The sequence below is a fragment of the Panthera leo genome, chromosome E2 (genome assembly GCF_018350215.1).
Source record: "Panthera leo isolate Ple1 chromosome E2, P.leo_Ple1_pat1.1, whole genome shotgun sequence".
Lineage (NCBI taxonomy): Eukaryota > Metazoa > Chordata > Mammalia > Carnivora > Felidae > Panthera > Panthera leo.
The window spans coordinates 41,343,773-41,366,580 of NC_056693.1; the positions used below are offsets into that span (position 1 = coordinate 41,343,773).

The 22,808-nt window shown below is 48.8% G+C and overlaps 1 long non-coding RNA gene across 1 annotated transcript in view; it reads right to left on the reverse strand.

The window, feature by feature from the left end:
* The window catches only part of LOC122208900, a 286,790-nt gene that overhangs the window by 250,851 nt on the left and 13,131 nt on the right, over positions 1–22,808 (reverse strand). The window contains exon 2 of the long non-coding RNA XR_006197368.1: positions 21,123–21,223. This is a non-coding gene — a long non-coding RNA (uncharacterized LOC122208900). The remainder of the gene's footprint in view (positions 1–21,122; positions 21,224–22,808) is intronic.

Sequence of the window (22,808 nt, forward strand, 5' to 3'; positions counted from 1 at the left end):
AAAATCCCCTCCCCATTTGACCTAACTAGTCACACTGGTGGGTCTGAAGGCCTCATTCCTTTTGGGGGCAATGGCTGTTGCAGCTCTAAGCTGGAAAGTTTGCTCTTCAGGGCATGGGGGAGCCCCGTAAACATGACACCGCCTCAAAGCCACATTTCCTATCATTGAGCTCAGCTGTCTCTGAGAGCTTGGGACATGTGTGACATCTGTGATACTGCTAGGACAATTCCCCACATCCCTTTGTAACCTGATGCCTTTGTCAGACTGAAGGGCTCCAGCCTGGAGGAAAGGAGCTAATTGAAGGCAGGTGGTTTCCACTCCTTCAGGGAGGAAACTCATTTGATGGCTTCCTACCTCTCTGTCAGTCAATCAACAGGCAAGTATTGGCAGCTCGCTGAGTGCAGGGCACCAAAGTGGCTGTGGAAAAATAGAGAAATTTGAGGAAACAAATATCCCACTGGCAACATCATGAATCACCAATGGAAAGATCAGGGCAAACAATGACCACCCCTTCCAGGCAATTTTAAGACGCAGCTCAGCCTGCGTAGATAGAGCTCCTCACTCCGTGATGGGTTGATGACTTCTCTTAATTTAGACTGTAATACTTTGGCCTCCATTTCCTGCCGACTCGCTGCTAGTAAGTTCATTCTGGCGGGCAATACCGGGCGTTCAGCACAGGCTCCCACCACCCCATGCAGGAGCCTGCACCTACCTAAGCTCGCTTCCCGCAGAGGCTGCGGTCTCAGATGGCTTCTCCATTCCTCCTTCCCATCCTCTCTACAATTGCCACAAAGCAGATAGCGGAGTGCTTGACATTTCCTTTGAATTAAGGCTGCAAGTTAAGTGGACATTTTCCAGTAGATAGATGGCGACTCCAGACCTCCCCACAGCTAATGACGCCTGCCCGGGATTGCAGATTTCACCTGTTCCTTTCATAGGCCCACACCGCTGCTTGAAATTTGCAAGTCCTCAAAGAAGAAATATCCCTGATTGCTCATTAAAAGCGAGAGAAAGCAATTAAAATACAAAAGACAGAGCAAAGCTTAACACTTGGAAGTTGAGCAAGCATTGTCAGAAGGTGGGGAAGCAATTTTGGAGGGCGGCAGGAGAGAGAATCAAGGGCCCTAGTCAGTGACACCGCAAATGCGGACAGATGCAGGGTGGAGCGCAGAGCCACAAGCTGTGGCAGGCCTAGAGCTGAGCATTCTTTTCCTTTTTTCCATTTCTTTTATACTCATTTAAATTCATTTAATTCACTAAAATGAGCTTGGCATGAAATCTAATTTCCTTATAAAAATAAGTCCCCTTCCTTTTTGTCTAGAAAGCTCATGTTCAGCAGACATGGAAGCAGGCTTCATGGACACATAAGCTGCACCCTGCTTTGAGGGGCCACCTTGCACGGACTCACTTCTGAACAAGGGATCCTGCCTGTTCATTTGGCCCTGGGCCTGGCAAATTACGTAGCCAGTTCTGCCGCTGGAATAAATGACTGTCCAACCCAGATTGTTGTTTCCAAACCCTTTTCCAGAACCCTGGGTGGGACGGGCCCAGCCCCTCCCAGCCCCACACTGCAGTTGTCTGGTCTGTCCGCACACCTGTTGGCCTCATTTGCCAACAGGATCACGGTTAACTTGAAAGAGGATCCACGGTGTATTACAAATTAAAATAAGACTCCTAGATGGCAGTTCCTGGGAGGATTTTTGGTTGGCCTGAAGTCTTTGTGGGGAAGTGAGTCTTCCTTCAAATTGTTTTGCTCCTGGGTAAGCAGCAGAGAACTACTATCACTGTAGAACCATTGTCCCAGGCAATGAAAATTTATCCTAGGTGTTAATTAGCTCAATATTTATCTCATCTAATATGCAAATTAAGACACTGCGGTCTCATTAGCGTCATCTGTGTTTCCTTTAAGCAAAAACTAAATCTCTTGCCAATGCAAGAAAAAGAAAAAAAAAAAAACATCAGTATTTCTCTTTGAAGCTAATGAGGGTGTGATTTGGCTCTTTCTTTGTTATGAGGTAGCAAGTTAGGAAAACCACATTTTAAATATGCCAAGTGGAGCCTGACCTCATCTATCAGAAGCAAGAGCATGGCCTTGACTGGTTTATCAGGCTTTCTGCGTCTAGCTTGTCCAAAGCACCGGGGCCTAAGAAGCCAGCCGGTGAGTCGGCCACGAACCACTATGAGGAGTTGGACCAAGAAAGGAGATGCAGCCTGAGGGAGAAGCCTGCATAGCACACAGATGTACCTCACTGAGAAGAGAGGGAAGAAATAACTTTAATGCCACAAATCTTAAAATGAGAAAATAGTTCTCAAATTGAAAAAGAACAAAGGGATTTTAGCTCAAAATTTCTACCCCTTCCGGCTTCCCATTTTGAGGTTTTAGAGTTTATACAGAGAATAAGCAAACAGGCATCAGATACCCACATTGTGCCCCAAAAGCTAGGCTTCGTGTGCCCGTGACAACAAATGCTACATACAGAACATCGCGAACATCGGGAGCAACCTGAATGTTCTGGGCCCGCGGCAGGCTGCTGGGAAGTCCACCCGCATCAGCTCTAATCTTGGCGGTCCCTCAGCAGAAGAGCATCTCTCCTTCTCACCTTCTCCTTCTCCCATCTCTCCTTCACACGGTGCTTCAGGGTGGTTAGGTCACCAGATCATGCAGCTACAATGTAGCCAAGGTGGAACGAAAAGGCAAAAGGACCATGACAGGCCACAGGGTATGCGGCCTAATTAGCGAGGTGTCCTATGCACAGTGATCGGAGGGTGGCGGGGGTGCGTGGCTCTCTCACCCCAGAGGCCAGTGCACGTTGTGGATCCCTGAATCCCGAGACCACAGGCTCCAGTGTGGCTCCTTGCCCTCCCCCCTTTCCTAATTTAACAAGCTATTCAAAATCTGTTTCGCGAACACCATCTGCTCCTTGGGGCAGGAGAGAGACGGGTCTGCATCCCAACACCTTCTGGCTGGAGCCTGAAAACTGAAAACCACCGCACACGCGGACGGAGGCTGATTTCCATACTTTGCAAATCGCGTCAAGTGTCGCAGCTGTGGAGCAGGGAGAGCTCCCGGCCTGCAGTCGACCAGGGACAGGAGTGGAAGGCGGAGGAGCTGTTTCCCAGGGGAAACAGGAGAAAGAGCCATGACCTCCCCGTGACGCGTGGCCCAAGGATGACAGATTCCCGCAGAGCGACTTAGTCTTGTCAGATTCCACGCCTGTGAGTCTGGCCTTCACCTTGAAGCCAAGCAGCTGAGCAGAAGGCAAATGAATGTGGGTGGGCTGTGGGAGAGCTGCGTGAAAGTGCTGCCATTTCCAAGAGCATCTCCACTGGGCTGTCAGACAACCGCATGGACAGATGCCTCGAGTCTCTGGAGACACTTACACTCTTGTACTGGAACTTCCGGAGGATGCTTCTGATCTGTCTGGGTGCTTTTCCTTCCATCACTGTCTCTGAGCCACGCAAACAGGCAGACATGGACAGCCCCACTTGACAGATAGGAATACTGAGGCCCCAAAAGGCAAAGTGGCCTGCTCAGGCAGGAGGGCCAAACAGCTTGGCAAAGAACCTGTTTCTGAACTGTCGCCTCTATTCTAGTTCCCACACTGGGGGAGGGTGGGAAAGGGGCGACCAAAATGGGCTTTCTCCTAGCACTGTCACAATGTCCAACTGAAGTAGGTATTGCTATCTCCATTTTAGGGATGGAGAAATTGAGCACATCAAGGAATGGGAGAAGGCAACGAGTATCTGTTGAACGCCTAATGCTGGCGGTGTTGTACGGGCTATAAGACCATATAAAATAGGAACAGGTAATAGAGGGATGGCACCAGAGTTCCAAGTGCAGAACGCCCCTCAAGGACAAGGTAGAAAAAGTGAGAGGGGGATAAAAAGCTAGCTATGTACTTCCTGTGATCAAATAGCACCCTTCACCTCCTGCCCCAGGGCAAGAGTTACAGGCAGCACACAGAGAACAGAGCAGAAAACAGAACAGCAGCCTGTTGCAAAGCGAGGAGGTGTGGACACAGGCCTTCCAGCCCTTGGCCTGCGTTGCCTGAGGGAAAAAAAAAAACAACCAGAGGAAGAAAGCCACACCTGCTGAGGGTAAACAATGCATCTGGAAGCTTAGGGTCACATGGAGTTTCAGTGTGTTGTTGCTCCTGTCTCTACATCTGGTGACAAATAATGTGTTTTTGATTTCGTTTTTCCATTTGATAAACCTCTTCACATAAACTTGCTTTCAGGGTGGTTGCTCTGGGTTTCTTTAGGTTATGTAATATTTGATACATAATGAAACGTACATCAGGTTTGTGCAAGATATAAAGCAAAATCATAAAGCCCACCCCCACAGACTAAGCACTGTTGACCTGAGAAATAATGTTACTAAAGCACTGAGCTTCTGAGGGTCCTTTTCTTATTCTGTCTCCACCTTCGGCCTGTCAGAAACAAGGTTTGACCTGCATTGTGTACTCATCCATCATCAGATTGCTTATATATTAATATATATCTATACATACTACATATATATGTATAGATACACATATCATATATACACATCTCTTCATGGTCCGTTGTTTAGATTTTCTTGTTGGTGAGCTCTACAAAAATGGCATCATAGTATGTGGACAGCTGCATCTCTCTTTTCTCACATTATGCCCTGTTTCTCAAAGTCTCAGTAAAAGGGGAATTTGACCTAACAGTAAATTCTATACAACTAATTTTACTAAGAGTTCATGAAAAAAAAAAAAAAAAAAAGATGGTATTGCAGTGGGTGTTACGGATCCCAGTGATTTATTTCGTCCTGTCCCCATTTTATAGACAGATGTCGAGTCTAGGGGGATCGGGTCATTTCACCTCCCCAGGGGCCTCAGGGAGCCAGGACTTGGCCCTGGGACTGCCTAGTGCCCCCTGGAGATGACACGCAGCACCAACTCCAGTTTGCCAGCAGGGTCTGGTAACGGTGCCTTCCTTCTCCTGGGATGCGTGATGGGGGCCCTGCCAAAGCTCCTACTTCCATCTCTTTGCTTTGCGCCCAGAACGGGGCTTTTAGTCAAACCTCTGCCAGGACGACATGCCTGCTTTTCAGGAAATTTCACACTGCCAGTGTACTGACTGAGTCTTATTTGTTTTATTTCCTGTTATCCGATTTGTGACAGTGAGCCTACTAAAAATTCCTTTCAACTCCAATGTCCTCCCCATGCTATATAATCCCGGAAAAAAATCACATTTTGCGTTACCGGGAAAGCGTCTCGCCCGCCTGATTGTCCCCGACACCCAGGAAGAAATGCCACCGCTGAGAGATAAGACAGCCTAGAAGGGAACGTGAGGATCTCTAAATGAGATTTCAGCTGTTAACCAGGGTTCTTTCAGAGCTGTCTTACCTGAAAGGAGAGAAAATGCTGCAAGGGTGAGAGAAGGAAGCAAGGGAACCTCATTCCTGGGGCCCCACGACACACCAGGTATGTTTCCCATATGCATGACCACAAGCAGTTGTCACGGACGTCCTGGCAGGCAGTGGGGTTGTAATTCCCATTTTACAGATGAGCAAGCCGAGGCTCTGAGAATTTAACTGCCATGCCAAAGGACAAGAGCTGGTCAGTTTGCTGACCTTCAATCCAAATGATTTTCTTCCCACGAGAGCTTCGTGCTTCTTTCAGCATGACAAGATGATGTCTTATGCCTGCTTGGACACAAATCTCATTAGGCATCTCTTGAGCGTGAAATTTGCAGACGGGTCAAGAATTGTGGGTGACAGACTTCCAAATAGAGCAAACAACCCTACTTCCAAAATGTGGAAGGGGGTCCAGAGATCATCTCACACCTTTCTCCTGTTCTACAAGTGGCAACAATGAGAACCAAATCTGAAATCAGTGAAGCAGCTTTCAGAAGCCACACAACATCAAAGGCGCCCCCTTCTGGATCACATTCACCGATTGCCAGAGAAGAGCTCATTAAGTGCATATCCATTGTTGCATTAACTTTGCCTGCTAATTTTTTTTTTTAAGTTTAAATAAGCCTTTTACTCTTGAATAACTTTAGACTTACAGAAAAGTTACAAAGGTGATCTGGGGAGTTCCCATATACCCTTTACCCAGCTTCCCCTAATGTTAATATCCTCCATGATTGTGGTCCCTTTGTCAACATTAGGAAATTAACATTGGCATATACCGTAACTAGCCAAAGGTTTCATTTGGATATCAGCAATTTTTTACTAATGTCTTTTTCTGTTCCAGGATCCAATCCAGGATTTTAACAGCCAGTTTAATTATTTATAAGTCTCTCAGCCTTGAAAACATGTCCAATATCTGCCCACCCAGTAGGCCATGGAGTTTCCAGAAAGCAAGGGCCCCAGGAAATGTAGTTCTTAGTGTGCAGCCACAAGATATGCATTTGTTAAATGTGTACTAAGGAATGCAGACTTAACAAATATTTGTTATACTGGCTGTTGATCAATGCAAAGACCTCAAAAATGGCCCCAGGACCACAGTGCCTCCTTCACTCTCCTCCATATTGCCATTAAAAATATGAATGTAGGGAATTAGGGTATATAGACCTATGTGTGTATGCTATGCACACCCACACGTGTGTATATAGAAACACAAATGCATAGGAACATGCTCCACAAAAGACACATTTCAAATCCACTGAGAAATGGCGTGAGAACAATTAACCAATTGTTCATGGAACTCTTGGCTATTCATAAGCATATTCATGTGTGAGTAGATTCCCACCTACCCCTTATGTAATACCATTCATAAAAACAAGTTAGAGAATGATTAAAGTGTCAAATATTGAACAAGTAAAAATATCAAATAATTAGAGGAAAAAACTATTGAGGTGAGGCTGGCCTTCTAAACGCAAATGCTGTGAAGGGAAAGAACAAAACGAACGCGGAATTAAATATATAACAAAATATATAACAGAAAACACTAATGAGGAGAGAAAGATTAAGGTGAGAACATATAAAAATGTCTACAGATCAATAGGTAACAGATTAAAGAAACCGACAGAAAATGACCTACATTTGAACTGGCAATTCCCAGAAACAGAAGGATAAACCCCCAAAGCACAACCAAGAAGAGCCACCCTCCCTGGAAACTGGGAAGCAAACATGAAAGCAACAAGATGACCCTTTCACCCAAAGGTTACCACGGGTTAAGCAAATGTGCATCAGTCTGGGGGGTTGGGTGACAGTAAGGGGAACAAGCCTGGCTTGAGCTGAGCTGGGAGAGGGCTGTGGCTGTGAGGCACCTTACCCATTGTCATTAACCGTCTAATGCAAATTCCACACCTGCAACAACTGTTGCCTTTACAGCTTCTAACCTGGGCCCCGGCAGCTTAACCAAGAGTCCCGCACCTGAGAGAGGGGTGTGAACCAGGACTGAAGTCTCAGGCCAGTGCACCAGGCCCTAGCATCAAGGCTTGGGGGCAGTTTGACCTTTTTCTGGGGCAGTAATGTTGGTTCGGGACGAATGTACAAAATACTGCTGTAGGTGGGGCTGTGTCCCAGGTGCGGCTGTGTCCCTGCGTCAGGTGCTGGATCCAGGTGTCCCTGGCCCATCCTCAGCCCACCACCAACCCCGCCCCAAACTCAGATCCCCAGTGTCTGCTCATGAATGCTGAAGGCAGAAAGGCAAGAGAACCACAGCAGCAAGAACTGCTGGGCATGCTGCTGGCTGCTCAGATCGTCCTGAGCTTGGGCAATTTATAGCCGGGCCTTAGAGCCCTGTCTGAGAAGAGCCTTGATCCCTGGGCTCCCCGGGGCCAGCTGCCAGGTTCTGCCGTCCCAGGAGGTGGTTCTGAAGATCCGTCCTATGAGGATTGCCTACAGTGGCTCTCCTAGTCCCACGCCATTCGTTACAGAGCTTTATTTAGAGCCTTAATACCAAGGGGCCCTGACCCAGCACCCACCATGAGTAATATTTTGTATGTTCCCTGTGAACCATTGTTGCTGCCCACAGAGAAAGGCCAAACATTTCAGGCTCCTTCGGGGAACATTTGCATGACTTACGAGGTTTATTTAGGGCCTTAGGAGTGCCTTCCCAGAGGAAGGGCAGGGCTGGGCCTCCTCCTGGCTGGAGGCCCCGGTCAGTAATATGCCCGAAGATTTGCTGGCAGGAAGCTCTGAAGGTCTCCCCGCACTGCCAGGCAATTTGTTCTGGAGTCTAGCGACTGGAGAGGGGGAGTGTTATAAAAGGATAGTGAAGACTTCAAAAATACTGAGGAAGGAGCTCAAAAGCCCTCAAATCCAGATTCAGTAGCCTGCCAAATGGAGCCATTTCCAGGGCTTCCACTGGTAAAGTGTGAGGCCCTCTGAATGACATCAGCCTCAAAATGAACAGCTCAGGAAATAACAGATGTTGGCAAGGATGTGGAGAAAGGGGAACCCTGCTACATTTTGGTGGGAATGCAAACTGGTGCAGCCATTCTGGAAAACAGTGTGGAGGTTCCTCAAAAAAGTAAAAACAGAAGTACCCTACAACCCAGCAATAGCACTGCTAGGAATTTATCCAAAGAATACAGGAGTGCTGATGCATAGGGGCACTTGTACCCCAATGTTTACAGCAGCACTTTCAACAATAGCCAAATTATGGAAAGAGCCCAAATGTCCATCAACTGCATCAACTGATGAATGGATAAAGAAGATGTGATATATATATGTGTGTGTGTGTGTGTGTGTGTGTGTGTGTGTGTGTGTGTGTGTGTTTACACAACGGAATACTACTCGGCAATGAAAAAGAATGAAATCTTGCCCTTTGCGACGACAATGATGGAACGGGATGGTATTATGCTAAGTGAAATAAGCCAGTCAGAGAAAGACAGATATCCTATGTTTTCACTCATATGTGGAATTTGAGAAACTCAACAGAAGACCATGGGGCAAGGGAAGGGGGAAAAGTAGTTACAAATAGAGAGGGAGACAAATCATAAGAGACTCTTAAATACAGAAAACAAACTGAGGGTGGAAGGAGGTGGGGAGACAGGAGGTGGAGAAAATGGGTGACGGGCACTGAGGAGGGCACTTGTTGGGATATGCACTGGGTGTGGTGTGTAAATGATGAATCACGGGAATCTACTCCCTAAGCCAAGAGCACACTGTATACACTGAATGTTAACTAACTTGATAATAAATTATATTTAAAAAATGACATTAGCTTAAATTAGCCAATAAGTTTGGTGGCTGAGTGTTCAAACCCCAAACTTGAGGCCAATCAGTGCTGGGGGAAGTCCACCAGGCAGAGAGGTGTAGCTCATCCCTGACATTGTTCAGAATTGCCAGTGCAAGGCGATAACAGAAAGTTGGCTGATTTTTATTGAACTCTCTGCCGACAAGGCCCTCCCTTCTTGCCTACACCCAGTGTGGACTGTCCCACCATCCTGCCCTTGGTGTGCTACTGTGTGAGACCTGGCCCAAAGCAATGACCGAACGGTGACTTCTATATGGGAAAAGACTTCAAAGGTCAAGCTATCAATTCATATTTCGTAGGTAATTAATGATTCATTCATTCTTACTAGAAAGAATAAAATCACGCAGACTTGAGACTATGGTCTGCTTCTGCAGTCGAGCCGGTGACAGACTTGGAAGTTGACCTGGACCCTCCTGCCTCACCCTCGCACGTGAGCAGACCCTCCCTCCCATGACAGCCTCTGGGCCACTCCACTGTCCAGGCATCACCTGGTTCTCACTCATTCCCTGGGGATGCAGAGGGGAACTTTTCTGAATATGCATTACTCGTGTCATTCCGTGACCTCCGAGGAGTCTCCATCTACCCTTGTCCACCACGCAGGCTGCACAAATCCACCCTGATCCCGGGATGCTGTTCTGCTACGCTCCACATATGCTGTGTAGCAGCCCCATCGCTTCAGCCAAGCTGTTCCCAGTGGAAAAAGAGGCAAACCTCTTGCCTCCATGGTATTAAGCCTGTGTCATCCTTCAATATGCATCCCAGCTGCCCTGCACCTGGGACTTAGCATTACCAGTGCCCCAACTTCTGGGAACTGTTTATATGTCCATCCCCAGCTAGATGTCTTACTACGTTTGAATTCCTGTCTGGATGGCTCCTGGCCTCTGGGTTCATGCTCAGTGAAAGGCAAAAATAAAAAAAATCGATGAGTGTGTGGTTTGGGGATTTCTAATCCCCGCAGGCAGCTATGAGGGTTGAGAATCCAAAGTTAGTGGTCACTGATGGTTTCACGGAAGATGGGGAGTAGGTTCTGGGGCCTGGGCTCTCGGCCTGTGAAAACACCACCCGGTCATCTCTGGAGGGAGGAAGATCTGGGGGCGACTGCCTGCCCCCAGGACCTCAGGCAGACTGAGGGAGCCCCGACAAAGCACAGGGCACAGAGCCAGGCCTCCCAGGAGCCCCCAGAACAAGCTGAGTCTCTGCCGTGGCCCAACCTGCAGTGCTGTGGAGAACGTGGGGGCTGCCAGGAGTGCGGGGCAGAAGCAGCACCCCATGCTGCAGGGCCCGAAGGGATTTCTGCTACGTGGCAAAAAGCAAAACCCAGCCAGGCAGTGAGGTGAACTTCTGGTGCCGAAGTGAGAGTTTGTGAATACATTCTGCTGGAGACACAAGCCACACGGGCCCGGCCTCCATCAGAACCCAGCCTGAGCACAGGCATCTACTAGGAGCCGGGTCCTGCTCGTGGGGCCCGGGTTCAAATGCCAATCCTGTCACCGACCTTCTGCCTTACACTGGATGAGCCACTCCCCTTTCCCTTCCTCAGTTTCCTCTTTTGTTAAAGACAAATGGGTCAGCCACTAGGATTCCCACTGTTCCTCCTAGCAGTGACTGTAGGGGGTCACTTCTCCCTTGAGGCCTCGGTGGGGTCCCTATCTGCCCACACAGACTGCAAAGACTTGAGTGGAAGGAGGAGATTGGATGGGCAGAGGCAAGAAGGAGCACGCATTTTCCAAAACTGGTCTGCTGACCCGTAGATTCTGTGGGAGGTGTACAGGGGTTGGGAGGGGTCAGGGTTCTTTGTTCATAAGTTTGCAGGACTTCTCAGAGCCTTTAATAAGCAAATAAACACTAAGAAAATTGACTGTGAGCCATCACTTATTAGACGCAGAACCCACCATATCCCAGTCTGGTCTGAGCATGGAGCCTGTCTTTCCTCTAGCAGACACTCTCCTAGGACCAAGAATCAGGTAAAAATCACTTTCAAGAAACAACTTTCTGGGTCTCAGAAATCCTAGGAAGATGAAAACCACTATCAAATTTGAACCAAATCTTCCTCATCATTTATTTGTGTGAACTTGGGTACATTTGAGGCTTAGTTTACTTGGATGAAAATGGAAACATGAACCATATCTAACAGGCAGCATATAATTCTGTCCTACATTTCTGTATTTTCCAAATTTTCCATAAGAGGCATTTAGAGTAGCTACTTCTTAAACTTAGAATAATATGAGTAGCATGTGAAGTGAAAATTCAAGGCCTTCTCCCAACACACTAGTCCCATACCTCAAAAAGAAAAAAAAAAATTAGCACCTTGTTTGCATAACCTTTTAGAACCTCCATGTGAACACTTTAAAATGCGAAAGAAAACGCTTTATTTTCGAACCAGAGTGCCCATGATCTCCAGCTCTGGTGACTGCTGTAAAAAACGTGAAGTTGGCCCTGCGTATGAATGAGCCCAACACAGAGCTTGGCATAGGACGGGCACATCAGAAATATTAGCTAAAAGCAAACTCCTACTTCTGGATCCAAACACTCGCTCAGCGGATCCTATGCCAGTTGCTGTCAGGCTTGATGACTTCCAGAAGTTGCTGCCCTGTGCATACTCAGGAAGAAATGTATCCCTTCCTAGCTCCAGCCCCTGGAGCCTCTAAAAGCAAACAACTGTGGCAGAGATGTGTGCCCCACCTCTTGGAGGGGCCACAGGGCTCGAAAGCAGTGCCTCTGCCAGCCCGGGGCCAAACCGCTTTCCTGACAGTGGTGCCAGGAGAAATCCCTCCGTCTGGGGAGCCGGGGGTCAGAGCAGGAAGGAGGAGGAGGGCTGGAAGGGGTCTGCACCTCACTACGGGCCAGGAGCTCCACTCTTCACCACAGGGTTCTCTCCAAGTCCTTCCCCGGCCAAGCTTGGAAAAACTCCTCCTGGATTTTTATCATGGTCAAATTACTCATTTACAAAAAACACTGCTGCAGATGGGCAAGTCCCCACGAAACCATGCCAAGGACTCTTTAGGGCAGATCCCGCTGCTTGGCATAATAAGCCCTTATTACCGTAGCACTGAGGGGTGTCGGCTTGCCAGAGGCCTGCTTTTAATGAACTTTACCATCCAAAATTGGCAGAGGGAACACAAGTCGGATTTTGCCAATCAATTGGAATTGATTACTTCTCGAAAGCCAGGCCTCAGCTTGCAGGAAACACACACACAAACACACCCAACATTTGGGGGTTAGTTTGATTTCTTGGAGAAAAAGGAGTTCTTGGCAGCCTGAGATACTGATGGATCAGCCTTTTCAAAATTCCCAGGACACTGGAAGGAAATGGTGTTTTTTGAAGGAGCCCAGGCAGATGGGGGAAGCTTGGCAATCTCATATCAGATCAGGCTCCTTCGTTTTGGTTGTTTTTTTGTTTTGTTTTGTTTTGTTTTAAATTCATCTACCCATCTATCCATTCACATATCTGACCTCAGCAATGCTGAGAATTGACTCTATCGCAAGTCTGGTACCAGGATCCGGGATGTCAGAGAAGACATCTGTCCATTGAGGCCACTGGGCTCACTGTTGGGTGGTGACACGGGTTCTCTGGAAGGTATGGGGAAGGGGCTATGGGAAGTCAGAGCAAGGAGATTCTAGGCTGGGCTGAATTCTGGAGCATAAGGTGCATTCTCCTGGGGACCAAGGTGAGGTGAGAAATGTTCTCGACACCCAAGCCTTCACAGCGGCTGTCCCTTCTACCTGGACAACTGCCAATTGCCAAACCCTGCCACAAATACCAACCCCTTTACCAGTGAAAGTGAATACATCCTTCAGTCTCGGCTTAAGGGAGCATCTGCTCAGGGAAGGCTTCCTGAAACCCTACTGACTTGGCTGGGCACCGTGACTGCACCCCAGGGCGCTCAAGGGCCTCGTGCGGCCCCCATCAGAGCCCTCGGCCCTCGGCATCATCAGTTCCTACTTGCCTATCTGATACGCCCATGGAGCACAAGCCCTGTGATGGAAGGGGTCATGCCTAGCTTGTTCCCCACTTTATAGGTGCTAGAACATAACCGGCACAATACTAAGTGAGCATAGTAGGTGCTCAAAAAATGCTTACCGTGTGCAGAGTGGGTGGACCGTCTCAGGAGGTAGCAGGAGACACAGGGGAGTGGCATCTGTTCAGGACCCTCGAAGCAGATCACTGGCTGCCACTGCCCCTCACATACACTGTGAGACGTAGAACAGGTGGAGTCCTCCAGAAGGGGAGGCCTGCAGGCCCAAGGCAGCTGTACTGGCCCAGGTGGAGGGCAGAGTCAGGCTTGAGCCCTCACATCTTTTTTTTTTTTTTTTAAAGTTTATTTATTTATTTTGAGAGAGAAAGGGAGAACATGAACAGGGAAATGGCACAGAGAGAGAGAGACAGAGAATCCCAAGCAGGCTCCACACTATCAGCGTGGACCGTGAAGCAGGGCTCGAATTCACCAACCACAAGATCACGACCTGAGCCAAAATCAAGAGTCAGATGCTTAACTGACTGAGCCACCCAGGCGCCCCTTGAGCCCTCACATCTTAGCTACTTGCTTCTTTAGCCTCCCCATTCTCCAGAAAGCCAGGCCTGTCTACGGGCAGGGGGGCTCTTCATCCATATGGCCAGGCTGAGAGAGGCCAGGCTCAGAGGGTTAGGGACAAGTAGTCAGGCCCAGAGGGGGCAGTTCTCCATCAGGGCCAGGCCTCGGCCACCAGCTGATGGAGTGCTTAGCAATGGAGGGTGAGACAGGCCAGAGTTGGGGGGTGGGGTGTGTGGGGGCAGCGGCTGGACTCTGTCTGGAGAGGCCCAGCCATGCAAGAGAAGACACCAGTGGGGTGGGGGCAGGAGCCAGTGCTGGCAGCAGAGGGAGGGAGAGAGCTGCATACGTGTAGAAGGAGAGAGAGCGAGCCAAGAAAAGGAAACGGGGTGGGGGCAGGTGGGAGCGGAATAAGCAGCAGCAGGCAGAGTGGAACGGCAGAGCACATGGCATCACAAGGGACGAAAGAACCCAAGGGAAGCATGTCAGAGCGGCAGACAAAGATTTGAAGACAACCAGAGGCAAAGACAAAAGACAATGACAAGAGCTAGGAAGGCTGGCTGGAGAAAGCCAATCCGGGTCTCCAGACCTGCAGGCCAGGGCCCGGGGCCTCCTGTTCCCACCTGGGCCACGGCTCTGTTCCACTGCCTCCCCCGGAGGGTATGGCTCTCCTGTGGCATTATGAGTCCCGTGTCCGGTGTGCTAGGTGGTGGGACGGCAGGAAAAAGGAGGGGTGAGGGAAGGAGAGGTGGGGCTCCAGCTCTCTGCACCTCAGACAACAACCCACCCCTGTAGGCTGGTGAGGGCGGGCCGCCCGGCCCTCTGTTCACCCTTGTCTGGCCTTGAACACTGACTGGCTGGCAGGGCTCTCCATGTGAGGGTCACCTTGTCCCTGACCTAAAGCCAGCACACGGCATGTACTGCTCAGATCCTCCGTGGAGCCCAAGGACTCCCTGACCCCAGTCCTGGGCGGGCGACAAGGCCAAGTTCCTTCACTTCTCTGAGCCTGTTTCCCCTCCATTCAATGGAATACTGAGTAATCACCCACAAACTGTGTCTATTCCTAAGAACGGTAGCAAACGCGGGCTTTCCCTGTTCCTACGGCTCAGCCCATCCTTCCTGCTGACAAGCTGACCCTCCCTTGGTCATTGGGCAGAACATCTCTTCCTGTCTGTGGTCTTCCCCGAAGAGAGCACAGCACTGTCCCAAATAAGGCGGCTAGTCTTACTTATTTTTCATCTTCCAAATTACTCTTCCCCCTAAGCCAGGGAAAGCGTGTCATTACCCTCTCTTCTACTTAACCTATAGATATCTATACGGTTTTCTCCAGAGCCTGCTGCAAAAGCCCTGTTTCAATTAACTTAAAATTCTTTCTTAATGAGGAGCATGAGATAATAGACATGTAAATTTGGAAGGGGCCTTGGAGATCTCCTAATCCAACCAGAAAATTCTACAGTCCAGGACACCAGGCCCTGAGAGCAGCTCTAAACGTACCAAGTCACTCAAATTAACTGAGGCGTGCAGACTTAACTCCATTTGCCCTATTCCCAGGCCAGGGCTCTTTGTAAAAAAAAAAAAAAAAAACCCACCTTTCATTTGTTTGTCTATTAATTCAGTTATTAAGCAGTGTTTGGTCATGCAATGTACATCTGTTGGTTTGGACTTCCCAAGGATCCTTCCCTTTTCCTGGTGCCCCCGGTTCCTTTCTGTTGGATGACTGCCCTTGCCCTTGGTCCCATGGGCTTGGGGGAACTGGCCTCCATACTTCTCACTCCACTACATACTGCTGGGGCAGCAGGAGTTAAGAGTCTGGCATGTACTATCCACTCTCCCCCATGCGATCCAGGGGTGGAAATGGGACCCAAGCATGCCAGCCAGCCCTCCTGGAGACTAACAGATGGATCTCAGGGGAGGAAGGGCCCTGCATCCCACCCAGCATGTCCCCACGGAATGCTAACCCATGTGGCCTTGACTCTGCTTCAGGCTTGTCTCCTTCCATCTTCCCAACCCACAGAGACAGACAGCCTGCCTGCAGAGAGAAGCCAACGCACAGATGTCGGCGGCACCACACAATCAGAAGAAAGTGGGGGCTTAGCAGCACCGTGAGTGCCGTGGACCCCCCCCTTGGTTCCTCAAGGAGCCCCATCTTCTGAGGAAGACAGCCACCAAAAATCACCCATGACGAAAGCCATACAAATACAAATGATATCCGTCTTTCATGCTGATGCAAACTTGATCTCCTTCAATCCACAAAACACTTCCACGAAACAAATATCATTAAGTGCATTTGGTGAAGTAAGGAAGGCTTTGAGAGGTTAAATGTCTTGCCCTAAATCTTAAGTCCAAGATGGGAGTCCAGACTGACTTCAAAGCCAGAATGTTTCCCTTGTCCACACTTGCTTAGCTGTGATGGGGAGAAGGAAGAGGGTGGTGAGCCCAGAGGGAGCCTGGGACAGGAAGGGGGAAGTGAAGGATGCCTTCATTATGAATATGGACAGGGAATTACATCTTGAAGGAAAAGCCAAAGTGGATGTGGCCCCTGAACAGGGAGGGGGATGCCTTCAAAGGATAAGCCTACAGGTTGTAACTGACATGCACATCCTGTTTTATCATTTCCATTACAAACTGCAAAGAGGCTTCTCCATGTTCAGACAGTGGTAATGATCAAAACTGTGTAGAAGTTACTTTTCAAAGAGACCCCCCCCCCCACCTCTCTCTCTCTCTCTCTCTCTCTCTCTCTCTTTCTCTCTCTCTCTGCCTGTCTGCAATTCCTGCCAAAGGCACTGGAAGTTTGCAGTCTGAATTCCAGGGTGATCTGAGGTGACAGGAAGGCCCAGGCAGGCATGTATCTGTATTCCAGAGAGCCTTGCTGCAGCATTACTTAAAAGGCGTTCTGCAACCTTTTGCTGCTGCTTTCTTTAAAGGCTTGAGCAATTTCGATATTTTGGTTCAGTGTCACTATAGAAAAGCTTTACAATTCTAGCTCGGGAATTAGAAGATATATTTGTAATAAGAATTGCTAACCACTGTCAGCTGGCAGGCCCGTGTCCATGCATGAAAATGATGCCATTAGCTTTCACAAGGGTGGGCGAAACGTAAAGATCATGGATCATATAAGAGACTGAAGAGGAAAAAAACCCCTCCACACTCCGGGGATTTCTGGACGTCAGGGTGATAGGGCTAACATGCATGCATTTAGCCCCTTGATGAGGTAGAAAGCTCGATACTACTTGTCTCTGCAAATACTCATTTTTTCCCTGTATTTTATCTAACTGCTTTCTCCTATAATGTTGATGAATCACACAATTGCATTTTAATGAGGCAATTGCAAAATCTGAGAGACAGTGAGGGGGAAGGAGAAGAGAAGAGCCAAGGGAGACGAGAGCCGTCCCTGAGCACACAGGTCCCCACAGATCTGCGTAGGTCCAGGGCATGGAAGCGACACCCCGTGTGTCCCCGGCAGGAGAGCTGGCTCACCCATTGCATGAGCATGAAAGGGTTGCTCTGAACCAGGCAGGCTGGGTTTCAGTTCTTGCTAAGCCACGTGCAGGCCATGCGGCCTTTGGCAGATTGCACATATTCCCATTTCTGGTAGAATGTACTCCCTTGCAAATGGAGAGGGCATGGCTGTCTCTTGGCCACGTCCCGGGTGCTAGCGAATGCAAGCATCAACCATTCTTGCGTTCTTGAAGAGGACAAGTAACAACCCAACAGCACTGTTGGTGGGACGTTGGCGGGACGTCCCAATTGGTGGAACGAGGACAGTAACAACCCAACAGCACTGGCCTGGGAGAAGATCATATGGAATCACGTGGCTGAAGGGCCAGGCACACAGTAGGTGCTTTATTAATGCCTGTTCCTTTCATTCCTTACTCTCATTTATTGATCACTTTGATGAAGACAGGAGCTTATCTTTAACACCATCTCCTAGACAAGGGTGAGAGTGAGGGGCAGAGGCTAGAAGACGCATCGAGGACAGAAGCTTACTGGGCACAGTGTGCCCTTAAGTCTGTCTGGCTCAGAGCTGTGTTGACTTTCCCTTCACCAGCTCTTTGCAAGTCAAAGACAGTAGCCAGGGTCAGAGTTGTGGAAATATGGGTTATCCTCATTATGAGAAACGTGCGGGTGGCAACAGGAAAGGTGTGGCCTGCTCCTTGACCCCACCTGTGGAGTACAGGAGAGGACAAGAGAGGTGTGTGGATGGAGAGTGGAGTGTGGGGGACAGGGGAGGGGACCAGACCCGAGGCCTCAGCAGAGACAGGAGAAGGAGGCCTGGGCAGTGCCACAAGCAGGACCTCACTTCGGCCTACCCTGTTCTGGGGACATGGGGGCAGGTCACACCGCTCTGTCCCCACTCAGAACCTACACCTGACGGATCAGGCCGGTGGTCCCTGTCCCCTTTCAGCACTGCCTTTGTGGATTACAAGTGGTCCCCTGGGCTGACTTCATTGCAATTCACCTTGTAAACGATTCTTTATTTTTGAAAAATAATTTCTTATTTAGGATTAAGAATATGGATTTGGAGACTCATCATAAAATAAAATGAACCCATAAATTTAAAAATAATTAACATTTGAAAGCTATTTTATGGTTTACGAAGCACTTTTCTCATATAATATCTCACGTGATACCCTTAAAAGGTTCCCTTCAAATCTGTATGGGCAGGTGAGAAGAAAAATGACACCCCCGAAAGTCAGCAATGGGTCTCAGCTTTCACAGCTGTTTTTGGCGGGTCTGAAGTTTAAGCCCAAACATCATGACCTAAAACCCAGCAGACATCCTACCAGCAAGGATCTCCTAATCAACGAAGGGAGATGATGTGCACCAACCAGGTGCAAGTCTATTTACAGCTGCACTGAGACCTCGCAATGACCCCACAATGCAATATTCCTCGAGTGTCGTCCTCAGGGCACCCACATGGCACCCCAGTTTCCCCAGGAGCTTGTTGTGATATAACCATCAGAGCCCATCCCAGACCTAGCAATTCAGCGTCTCTCGGGACAGGGCTGAGGATCTGCATCTTATTTGATGAGCTTCCCAGGGATTCTCATTGGAGAACCACTTTAGTAAGATCAGTGTGTATTGTCTCTGGTTATCCAGAATTGTGTCAAGTCCATGGAGTGTTAGATTGTGGGTCCAGTCTCTACTCTTCATGACACCTAAAGCCTGGGGCCTACCAAGAGACTCGTTGGTTCAGTGAGCATGTACAAAGCCCCACCAAAGGGCCAGCCACTGTCGCTGATCACACTGACACACAAAGATGGCATCCAACCACTTCCTTGTTTCACTGGGTAGTTGCTGGAAGAAATAAGCTTAAAAGTTGGGGTTGGGGCAGAAAGAGGGGTCTCAGGGCTGAAGAAATTGTTGGGTCCGGATCTGTTTACAGAAGCAGTGACGGCTATTGGAGATAGCTCTGGAGAAAGTTCTGTTATCTAATCTGCCAATAATCTCTGGGGAGGTGTTATTATTATTATGCTTCTCCCTCGTTCAGAGCTGGGAACTCAGAGAACAGGAAAGCTGAGTGAGCCTACAGTGAACGGGAGGTGGAATCGAGCTATCTGATTTCAGAGAACACACTCTTGAGCCCAACATTGGAAAAGCCCCCAGTCTCCCTTTGAGCTCATGAAGCAAGCACGCCCCAAACACCAAGTTCATGGGCTTAGTATCTTCTGTTCTTGTGACTGGTTCATTAGCAGTTTCCCATAAAAGCGACAATGTTAATAGCTATAACCTAATACGACAATGTAATAATCATTATAACAGCAATCAACATCGCCAAACACTTTAATGAATCACGGATGACTTTCCATCACCTTAAAGAAAAACACATTTGAGCAGCCATTTCCACGAGAAAACAAGAGACCCATCATGCTTAACCAGCTAATCTGTGGAAACGGGTTATCCTGCTTGGGGGCAGCCCCACGCACTGAGGGTTCTGGTTTCTGGTCAGAGGCAGGGTGCAAGCCAGCCAGCCCTGGACTTGACTGGCAGCTGAGGGTTCCGGGGGTGAGCACAAGATGTGAATTTAGAAGACAGATGGCTTCTGTCCTTCCTTCTAGCTCCTCCCTTCCTTCCTTCCTTCCTTCCTTCCTGCCATTCTTCCTTCTGTCCACTATCAGCCAGGGTCCCGTCAGGAGACAGAAGTCAACCCAGTTATGGGAACGGAAACCATTTAACGTTAAGAATTGTTCACCGGGAATCTAGTTGATAACTAGGCAGCCGAAAGGGTAAGAAAACCCCCGGGCGTCACGGTTCAACCCACTGCAGGAGACAGAGCCACCAATAGGGCTGGGAAGATGAAGACAGTTGGAATTAGGAGGCTCCGGGGACCATGGACAGGGACTCAGGCCCCTGCAGGGGGATGCCCGCAGGCCGGGGCAGGTATCGCCAAGGGACGCATCGAGACCAGCGCTACAACTGTTGCAAAAACTGCCAAGTGTGGTCAGCTGCTGCCCCCGGGAGGCCCTGCTGCTGCCCGGTGCACAAGCCAGGCTGTGGCAGCACCGCAGGGTCAGGAACCTGAGGGCAGGCCTCGGAGGGAAGAGCCAGGGGGGAGGACAGGAGCCGCTATATCCCCGCCCCAAAAGTACTTCCACACTGCCTGCTGTCTGGCTCTCTGAAAGAGGAAAGGATTTGGGGCATCAGGGAATTTGGGGTTTCCCGTACTTTGCCCACCGTGCCAAGACTCAAACTGCACACGCTATTGTCCTGACACACCCAGTAGTGGCTCTAGGCCAGTGCGTCTGTTATCTCGTTCACCTTTCCTCCAAGTTCCTGGGAATCAGATATCATCATGCCCACTGCAGGGTAAGCAGAATGCCACCCAGGGAAGCTGAGAAGATTCTCCAGAGCCACACAGCTCATCAATCCCAGGCCTGAAAACTTGCAAACAGCGCTCTCCTGGGAGGCCCTATCCCAATTCCACACATTTATTCTGACAGTCCCCAACATTTAGCAGGGATCATAGGACTTCTACTATACGCAGTGCCCTGTATGTGCTAGATACACACAGAGCATAAGGACATGAGACGCGGAATGGTCTGGAAAAAAAAGCATGTGACAGCTGTCAAACGGCAGCTTGATTGCACGCACCAAAACCAAATGCCCTAAAGTCTCTTCCAAGCCGAGGTGAGCTTAAGAGACGCTCTAGGAAAAAAGTCCCATCTTGCCAGATACATTTGGGAAATAGAACCCCTCTTGGAGGGTCATCATGCATGGTGACAGAGCAAAGACTCAGAGGGGGAAAAAAAGGCCTACAGTAAGAAATTTCAAGTGTTTTGCAAGATTATATCATGAATCTTGTTTGCCCACAACATTTATTAATGTCCTACGGACGGTGTTTTCCCTTGCATGCCTGGCAATGCTTAATTCGAGGGAGGCAGGCTTGCAAGGGGCACGGGTGTGTACTTACCTTGGACCCACCGTTCAAGGTGGCCTCTGACCTCAGAGGCAGGGAGGTGAGGGTCTGCTGGGGATACAGGAGATCCAGAAGTTCGTGGGGGACACTTGCAGCTGAGGAGAGACAAAATCAGGAGTGTAACTGAGAGCGGATGCCCCAGGACCAGAGATGGGGATACATCACTGCTCGGAAAATGCGCTGATCATCTCAGACCGCAGCTAAAACCTAATGCCCTTTGAAACACTTACTGTGGAGCATCTCAGTCTCTTCCTGTGCAACGTGTATAACAAAGAATTAACACACAGAACATAAAAAAAAAAAAAAACATAACAAACCTATAAGAAAAAGACAAACACCCCAATACAGAGTAAGCACAAGAAAGGAAGACAGAAGTATCAAAAGAAAAAAAAAAAAAGAATGGCCCACAAACATAAGAAAATATACTCATTTTGACAGTAATCAGTGGAATGCAAATTAAAACAAGACATCTGTTTGGTGATTTTTTTTTCCATCAGATTGGGAAAAAATTAGATTTGCTACTACTGAGAATGTTGGTAATACAAAATGGTCGGGCCATTTGGGAGGGCAACCTGGCATTTTCTGTTAAAATTTAAAATGCACATACTCTGTCTCAGCAATTTCACTTCTTAGCATCTACTATAGATAAATGCACAAGGAGTTGTGAGTCCGTTCACTGCAGCGTTGTTAGTGAGAGCCACAAACTTCAAACAGCCCAAGGTCTCACACCATGCCAACATACAATGCCAAAGGGAGCCAGGTCTGAATATACTGACATATGCATTGAAAAGGTGACACCTCAGTCTGTACAAGATAAAGATGTGCACATTTACACACGTAAAAAGATAATGGTATAAAAATTCGAGAAAACGCCTGGAAGGACACGTCTCAATCTGATGCCAGTGGCTGCCTCTGGAGATGGGGGGAGGCCTTGGGGTACAAAGGGCAAAGGAGGCTTCGGCCTCCTTTATCTGTCGTGTCTGAAGTTTTGCAATGACAGTGTGTTTGCGTGTTGCTTACGTACTTTTTGAAGAAAAGCAAGTTTATGGGAAATGAAAAACTAGTATATGACATGAAACAAGGACAGACATCTCTTGCAGGGGACACAGAGCAGAGAATAGAAACATCTATCAGTGAATGCAATGACTCTTCTGCTTCCAGCAGCTATCAGTCCATTTAGTACTGATGGCTTCTGCACATGGGGAGGAAATAGCTTTCCTGGAGCACCTCCTGGGTACCAGACCCAGTGCTCGCCACTCTGTACACACTCGCTCATCTATTGTTACCAAAACCTTATGAGGGCAGCCTCTAGAGAGGAGGAGGTACCCCGGAGGTTGTCTCGACAAAGCCTCGACTGAAATCCAGATGCGCCTGAAGACACATCACAAGGTGTGATGGTTCATCTTATGGGTCAACGCAGCTGGGCTCAGGGATGTTGGGAGTAGGTGAAACACTATTCCTGGGTGTGTCTGTGGGCTTCCCAAAAGAGATTGGCGTATGAATCAGCAGACTAAGTAAAGAACTCCCCACAGAAGGGGGTGGGCTTCATCCAATCTGCTGAGGGCCTGAGTCAAAGAAATAGGTAGAAGAAGGGAGAATCTACTCTCTGCTTGAACTGGGACATCCCTCTCTTCTTGCCCTCAGACACTGGTGGTCCTCTTTCTCAGGCTTCTGGAGAAC